This window comes from Astyanax mexicanus, chromosome 23 (assembly GCF_023375975.1).
Source record: "Astyanax mexicanus isolate ESR-SI-001 chromosome 23, AstMex3_surface, whole genome shotgun sequence".
Taxonomy (NCBI): domain Eukaryota; kingdom Metazoa; phylum Chordata; class Actinopteri; order Characiformes; family Acestrorhamphidae; genus Astyanax; species Astyanax mexicanus.
Genome location: NC_064430.1, coordinates 13,351,116 through 13,358,904, shown reverse-complemented (window position 1 = coordinate 13,358,904; position 7,789 = coordinate 13,351,116). Strand labels below are relative to the sequence as shown.

General features: G+C 37.3%; 1 long non-coding RNA gene across 1 annotated transcript; it reads right to left on the bottom strand.

The window, feature by feature from the left end:
• Positions 1-1,176: 1,176 nt before the first annotated feature.
• On the bottom strand, positions 1,177-1,831 carry LOC125787192 (uncharacterized). Its single transcript, XR_007429126.1, has 2 exons — positions 1,754-1,831; positions 1,177-1,505 (listed from the first exon to the last, which is right to left on the bottom strand). It is a non-coding gene; the product is annotated as an uncharacterized LOC125787192 (long non-coding RNA).
• Positions 1,832-7,789: the final 5,958 nt, after the last annotated feature.

The following is a 7,789-nucleotide window of genomic DNA, read 5'->3' as shown; positions in this document are numbered from 1 at the left end:
GATAATGCCTGTCAAGCCCATGGTAACAGACGACAGATAGCAGACAACAAAGAGCATCGTTCTCTCTCTCTCTCAGTCTTCTGTCTCTCTACACCTTTATTAAAGACAACTAAACTGGGATTATCAGGAGCACTGCATCCTGTGTGCACTCAGGAGCAGACCAAAACCACCGTACCGAGACCCATGAGAGGAGGTGGTTTCGTTCTGGTTCCAAACAAACTCTGGAGTAGTTGCTACATGTGGTCAGAACGTGATCCGGTCTGGATCTGACCCAGCTATCCACTCCTTTTTTTTTTGTTAGCTAAATGGCTGTTCAGGTGCAGTTTAACTTGACTCATTACCCAGATAATTACTATTACAGCTTTGAACTAATGCTGTATCTGCTGCGGATTCGTGCTAAACTGTTTTCACACTGAACACAGTATGTGCAGCGCTCACTGCTCACATCTGCACAACTCTGCATCATCCGTGTTTTGCGAATCCTACTAAAAACAATGTGTTTGAAAGCGCAGGGTGCTGTACTTATTTTCTTTGTTCCGTGCCAGACAGCTCTGACCAATGAGAGGAAACAACATGCTCACATGGTTTCGCTGCATTTAGGTTTGTGCCTGTGTGAAAACAAACCAAACCAAGAGAGAGAGAGAATGCTTCAAGTAGATGATTTGGTCCAGAGAATTTAACTACATGTCTTAAAACACCCTATATATAATTAAGAGAACACTCAGTTTCTAAATCAGTTTCTGAATCAGTTTTTCTAATTTTACTATATATATTTATATTTATGTTTGTGTAAAATGAACATTGTTGTGTTATTCTATAAACTACGGACAACATTCCTCCTAAATTCCAAATAAAAATATTGTCATTTAGAGCAGAAAATGAGAAATAGCTGAAATAACAATAAAGATGCAGAACTTTCAGAAACAAGTTTATATTTTAAAGTTTTAAGAGTTCAGAAATCAATTTTTGGTGGAAGAACCCTGTTTTTTATTCACAGTTTTCATGCATCTTGGCATGTTCTCCTCCACCAGTCTTACCCACTGCTTTTGGATAACTTCATGCCACTCCTATTGCAAAAATTCAAGCAGTTCAGCTTGGTTTGATGGCTTGTGATCATCCATCTTCCTCTTGATTATATTGCAGAGGTTTTCAGATTGGTAAAATCAAAGAAACTCATCATTTTTAAGATCTTTTATTTTTTTTCCAGATCTGTATATATCTATATATGAGCTGTATGAATGACATTATGTTCTGACAATGAATAAAAGCAAGTGTGTGCACACAATGAAAGCAAAGTGTACTGAATGATATCGATCCATCACAAAGACGCGAGGAAATGGGAATGGTCTGAGGAATCCTTGGGTAAACCTCTTCTCCCAGGTTCGACCTTGAGAGAAAATAATAGTGTTTGTCACGCCTCCCTGTGCCTGTGGAATTTCTTCTGAATCGCTTTTTCTCCTCTCTCTCTCTCTTTCACCAGCCCTTTATCCTTCCAGTGTCTGTATCTTTAAACATCACACACACACACACACACACACACAAGGAGCTATCAATTCCGATTAGCTTGGCTCGCGGGCATGACTTAATCCAGGGGCATTGTGTTAACCCTATGTTCTACCACAGAACCCACATGACCCGCCTTAGTGGACACAGCCACAGGAGCCCAGGCTGGGTTGTGGAAGATGTTCAGGAGGCAGGCCAAGGTCTAAGCATCAGATCAAACACACAGAACACAGAGTTAATCAGTACTGACTTCATATCAATCACAGCTGTGAAAGAGCAGACACGCGCTAAACCGACAGGACAACTCAATCTGCTGCCAGGATTCTCGCAGTCCTGTAGAAAATGCAGACAGCAGACAGTTCAGATCAAAGAAGATACATAGCAAAGAGAAAAACAATCTACATGACTGCGGCTGGAGCTCCATTCCTGTTTGATTGCTGTGTCTGGTGTCACGGTGAATCTGCACATGCTTCTGACAACTAGCAGCAAAAACACAGGACTGATATGCGTTTCATAAAAGCACGGAGCTTGGAGTTCAATGAATCTGTTTACATCTGATTGTGCAGGTTATAAAATTGTTCCTTGAAAAAGTGTGGGGACATTTGTTAATTTGACAGAGTATATGTGTGTGTGTGTGTGTGTGTGTGTGTGCCCTAGTGAAAAAAAGTAGATTAAAGTATACTGAGCATTATTATGCTATAGTGCACTAAAGTGGTCTTGTAGCCACATTAATAATCAACTTTTTTGTACTTATTTTACTTAAATTGTACAGGATAAAATAATGAATTTGATGAATGTGCATCGTCACTGTTATTTAAATAAACCAAATCAAATTATATTGAAATGAAAGATGGCAATTATTAGTTTAAAAACAGATTTGGCCCGTTTTTGTTCTGTTGTAATTCACTCATTTTACAAATCCTGCTGATGTATTTATTTAGCTACGTAAACACTGTGTCACTACTGCTGAGTTCTGAAGGTAGACTGTTTTATTTATTTGTTAAACACGTATTAAATCTCACAACTAACCTTCATCACTTCTTCACTGCAAAAAAAAAAAAAAAAAAAAAGCAAGCAAAATTATCTAAATTCAAGGCAATAAAACTTATTTTTTCTCTGATAAGAATTTTTGTTATACTAAGCATGGAAGGTATAGGATTGTTTTATTTATTTTAGGAATAATGATCTTATTCAGTCTAATTTACAATTGTACCCTTAATTCAAGTAATTTGAACACAATAAATATAAAAAGTCACCAGCCCAGTTATTCTGATTCTTGCGCACAAATTTAAACCATACAATAAGGGATTTGTACTTGATTTAAGTCTTAATTCACTCATTTTGAGGCTCTGTGATTGCCGCTTTTAAGAAATCTTACTAAGAAAAATGTGCTTATCCTATTGGCAAATTCTTTTCCATATATTTTAGCTAGTTTTTGCCAATACATTTTTTGCAGTGTATGTCTCTCTCTCTCTCTCTCTCTCTCTCTCTCTCTCTTTTTCTTACACACACACACACACACACACACACACACACTGTTGCTGCTTCTGTGAAGCATACATTTGTCATATTTGCAGAGAGGACAGCAAACCTTAAGAAGATTAAAAATGTGAACCTTTAGTAGAATATATAATCTGTTCTTCTTCCCTTTTGTCACGTACTGGTCCAGTTCCGTGTCTGTCCTGTTCTGTCTCTATGTTTTAACTGCTGTTTGTGTTTCCTCCTCCATGCCTGTGTCATGCCCTTACATTGTCCTATGTTCCTTCCGTGTCTCCGCCTTAAGTGTTTTCACCTGTGTTTCATTTATAGCTCCGCCTCCTCATTTCCTTTGTTTAGGTGTTTCCTGTCCCCTTTCCTGTGTATACATAGCCCCTTGTTTTCAGTCTTAGTTGTTGGTTCTTGTATGTTGTTACATCTGTTAGGTTGTTGATTTTCCTTGTATTTCCTAGTTTCTGTGTTTTTGTTTATTTCTGGTTCTTGTTTTCTTGTTTATCTTGTTTATTAATAAATACCTCATATTTGCGTCCGCTCACCATCTCCCCTTGTTGCTCTTTGCTTCAACTGTGACACTTTTTCATTAGTTTGCCTTGATTTCACTTTTGTAGAAAGTCAAATTACCCTTTTTTGGAAAGTCAAAAATATATTTTTTTAAATTTCAAATTCTATGGTACTCGTGTGCTTAAAAGTTTAGCAAATTGTTTTGTTAATAATTTATTTCTTAATCAAATGACCACAGCAAATTCAAATACAGATTTCCACGTTAAGGATCTTTCAAGTCCTTCATCAAGCACCTTCCTGACAAAAACAAGGCACCATGCTGATCCGTTCCCTGCTGCAAGTTTTTTCTTTTTTTTTTTTGCACAAACACATTCACCAGTGTGACTCTTTCACATTAATTCTTTGGTTTGTTTTTTTACAGTCTGAACATCATATCATGTATCTCCTCACTCAGATCGATGCAGCAGCATAATGTAAAATAATTCATTTTCATCTGAAGACAAAAAAAAAGTATGAAAAATATCACAGCCTGCCTGAAATATTCATTTATGTCTGAAATGTCTGTATTAATTAGTGTCTCTCCTTCTGTAAATTGCAAGATTGTCTGTTTTCAGCAAATGCTGTATTCCCATGTCTTACATAGCTATCAATAAATATCTCCCCTGTGACATGTCACATGACTGATAAGATCTACCAACCTCAGCAAGATCAGATTTGAAAATCCAAACAGTAAACAGTGCCTTCAGTTCAGCTGCATTTGACCGAAGTATTTCTCGTTCTGGTTGTTGATGGCTGTGCTCACTGTCTGAGGGGGAAGAGGTCAGACTATTAGTGTCTATAACATCTATGGCAACAGAAAGAGCAAGAAGAGGAGAGACAGACAAAGAGAAAAAGAGAGAAAGAGAGAGCAGTCTGGAAGGCACCTGTCCACATCAGACATCCATCATGATGAATTGATCTTTCCCACACGATCAATAATCGTCCAGAGGATATAAGCTCGTCAGTGAATCAATCAGCCTGCGCTTTGAATTGACTCAGTTCTGGCGTCTGGACCTGCTGAGTTGCTAAAATGGCACCGAGATCGATTAGAAAAATAGGTGGAAAAAAAGAGAAGCCACGAAGAACCTGAAGAGAGCAGCAGGGATTAATGTTGTCCTTTAGAGATGAGTGCTAATGACAGGTCAGTCACCTGGGATCATTAATGAATCACAGGCCAGTGAGCTTTACAGATGATCCTGGAATAGAAGACGTCCAATCATAGTCATGGTCACGGTCAAATATTGGCTCTCCTGCACTTCTGTTAGAAAAATGCACATATTTTTCAAGAACATTGCTTCAGTGACAGACAGATGCTTTGATATTCATGATATTGACATGCTTATTTCTTTAGTTTGCATTGAAACAACAAAAAAACAACTGCAGAGTTATAAAATATAAATAATAATGGAAAAAAATGGATTGCATTGGATTGAAATAATAAAAAAAAGTATTGGTACCCTCAACTTAATATTAGGTTTCTTACATGTCTCTTTTGATTTAAACGGTCTCTCAGATCTTGCGAACTTTGAGAATTTAGTGCCCCCATAATGTGTGGAACATTAACATATATTGTTTAAAAGTTACATTTAATGGGCTCCGAGTGGTCCAGCAGGCTAAGCACTGCCACAACGTTTAGGAGATTGCCGGTTCGAATCCTGTTCATGTAGCTTGCCATCAGCTACCTGAGCCCTGAGAGAGCACAATTGGCTTTGCTCTCTTTCTCTGGGTGGGTAGATGGCGTCTCTCCCCTCATAACTCCAAAGGGTGATGTTGATCAGCACAAGGCCTCTGTGAGCTGATGTATCTGAACCAAGTCGCTGCGCTTTCCTCTGAATGCATTCTGTGATGCTACTTAGCAATGCAGCATCAGCAGCAGTTCAAAAAGAGGCGGAGTCTGACTTCACATGTATCGGAGAAAGCACGTGCTAGTCTTCACCCTCCTGATGTGTTTGGGCATCACTAGTGATAGATGGGAGTTCTCATGAGTGGGTTGGGTAATTGGTTGAGTAATTTGGGAAAAAATGGGATAAAAATTAGTAATAATAAATAAAAATAAATAAAAACTATGTTGACTATCATTAAGAAGATATAAAACATTAGCTCACTAAATGCAAAATAACTGTTTGGAAGTTGATTAAGGTTCTTTAAACACCATTTAAGTAATATTTCGTTCCAAATCTTCTATCATCAGTTTTCTTCCATCCATGTCTAGGGGGGGTTAGTCACAGTGCCATGGGCTATAAAATTACTGATACTGTATATTGTACACAGTTGACACAGGAACAGATTGTCCAATATTTTCCACAGCTTCTCACATCCTTTAACAATTTTTCTCCATGCTCAGTAAAGTACAAACACACAAATATTGAGTCAGGGTTTTTTCCTGTTTTTTTTTATTGTTTAAACTAACTGAATATGAAAATTCAATACTGCTGCACACATTACTTGTCACATTTTCAAATGGAAGGAGCATCACATGGTAGAAATTCAATTAATTCTTGCCATTTTAAAATGCTGCCAATCATTTTGTGCCATCAATTTCTGGAGTTCTGTATGGAACGATTTCAGATATATATTTTTTCAACTACTATTATTAACAGCATATATAATATAGCACCTTCCATCTATTGAAATGCAGCTCAAGCTTTGGGAGCCTAGTCTGTCAGTCACTCAGAGCTATGAAGGCGTTTAACTATTTATAATTGTAAAAACTAATAGCACAACTTAAAAAAATCCATTCTAGACGTAACCGGCAGCCCTAGAAAATCTATAGCATTTGAAGCAGTGTATTATTTAGTTAATTGAACCTTTCCTAGAAAGAACATTTGTGGTACACACACACACACACACACTGGCAGGCTCCTACATGGTGGCAGGAAAAGCCTGCTGTGAGCTGTAATGGTGTTCTTTCATGTGTGACCTCTGATCCCCGGTGTGAACAGCAGAGCTACAGGGAGACCCACCGATCACGCACACAATCCCCTCACCTTTGTTTCACTCATACATTTTGCACTGTATATATAAACAGTGTTGGCCTTGAACTGGAAACCGACAGCATTGTAAAGAAGGAGTTTCAGATAATCTAAATGAAAAATCAATGTTGGAGAGAGTACAGTAGCCATAGCTAGGCTCATACATATAGCTTAGCCCCACATTACACTCCAAAATTCTTTGGTAGTCTCTGTGTCCATATTTGCAACACTGTCAGGCAGTTATTTCTATGCCAGGAACTGATCTTTATGAATGGTTTGAAATGAACACTTGAAAATGAATCACTAAATCACTGATAAAATTCAGCCCTGTGATGGATTGGTGGCCTGTCCAAGGTGTAAATGTATTTATAAATGTATGCACACAGTAGTGTGTCTGTTCTGACGTTATTAGGCTGCTCAGCATGAACTCTGATACTCACACTAAAGACTCCAATGTCCAGCATACACTTACACTAGACCTTCCGGACTTAGCTGATCACGTGATACTACAACATTCTAACTCGCTGAGCTTCTGATTGCCAAAACTTGGTAATGTTAGTATAAATACCCCTTGTTACTGTTCCTCATTTCCCGGAATTGAATCAAGTTTCTAGATATTCTACCTTGCGTTTCTTTAGCTTGTTGTTCTTTTATTACCGACCCGTTTTTGTATTTTTTGTATTTTTAATAGTGTATCACAATTAGTCATGTATGATTCTGATCTGCCAAAGAGACAACTGCTATTGTGCATTTTCTAAAGATTAGTGATGATTCTTTTGATAAAAGCAGAGAGGGACTTCTTTGGACAACCAGTCGTTTTGTAATTAGTGAACTCATCGCTGAGTTCTTTATTCTATGTTCTCTAGTTCTAATGTTAAATTATATCAACTATAGACTTTAAATGTCAAACCAACATGTATGCAAACTGTCTGGAAATGTGTATTTAATCATGGCTGGTTTAAAATTATATTAACATGTTAACTTTGGAGCAGAGGAGGTATATCATGGAAAAATGTGATTTTGTCCCAAAAAGTATGATGACATTGGTTGAAAAAAACATGAATACAATGTTCTCATTGAATCTGTTTGTCTGCATAAAAATTCATGGTGTATAAATATGAAATTATATTTTTGGTCAAAACCAAATCTGAACAAAGTTAACTTTTTTCCAAAGGTCCAAAAACGTTTTTTTTTTTTTTTTTTTTGCAGGTTTTCATCATCGAAAAACTTTTTTTGACAAATACTTTTGTCCCTCAACCAAGTAGCTAGGGCAAACT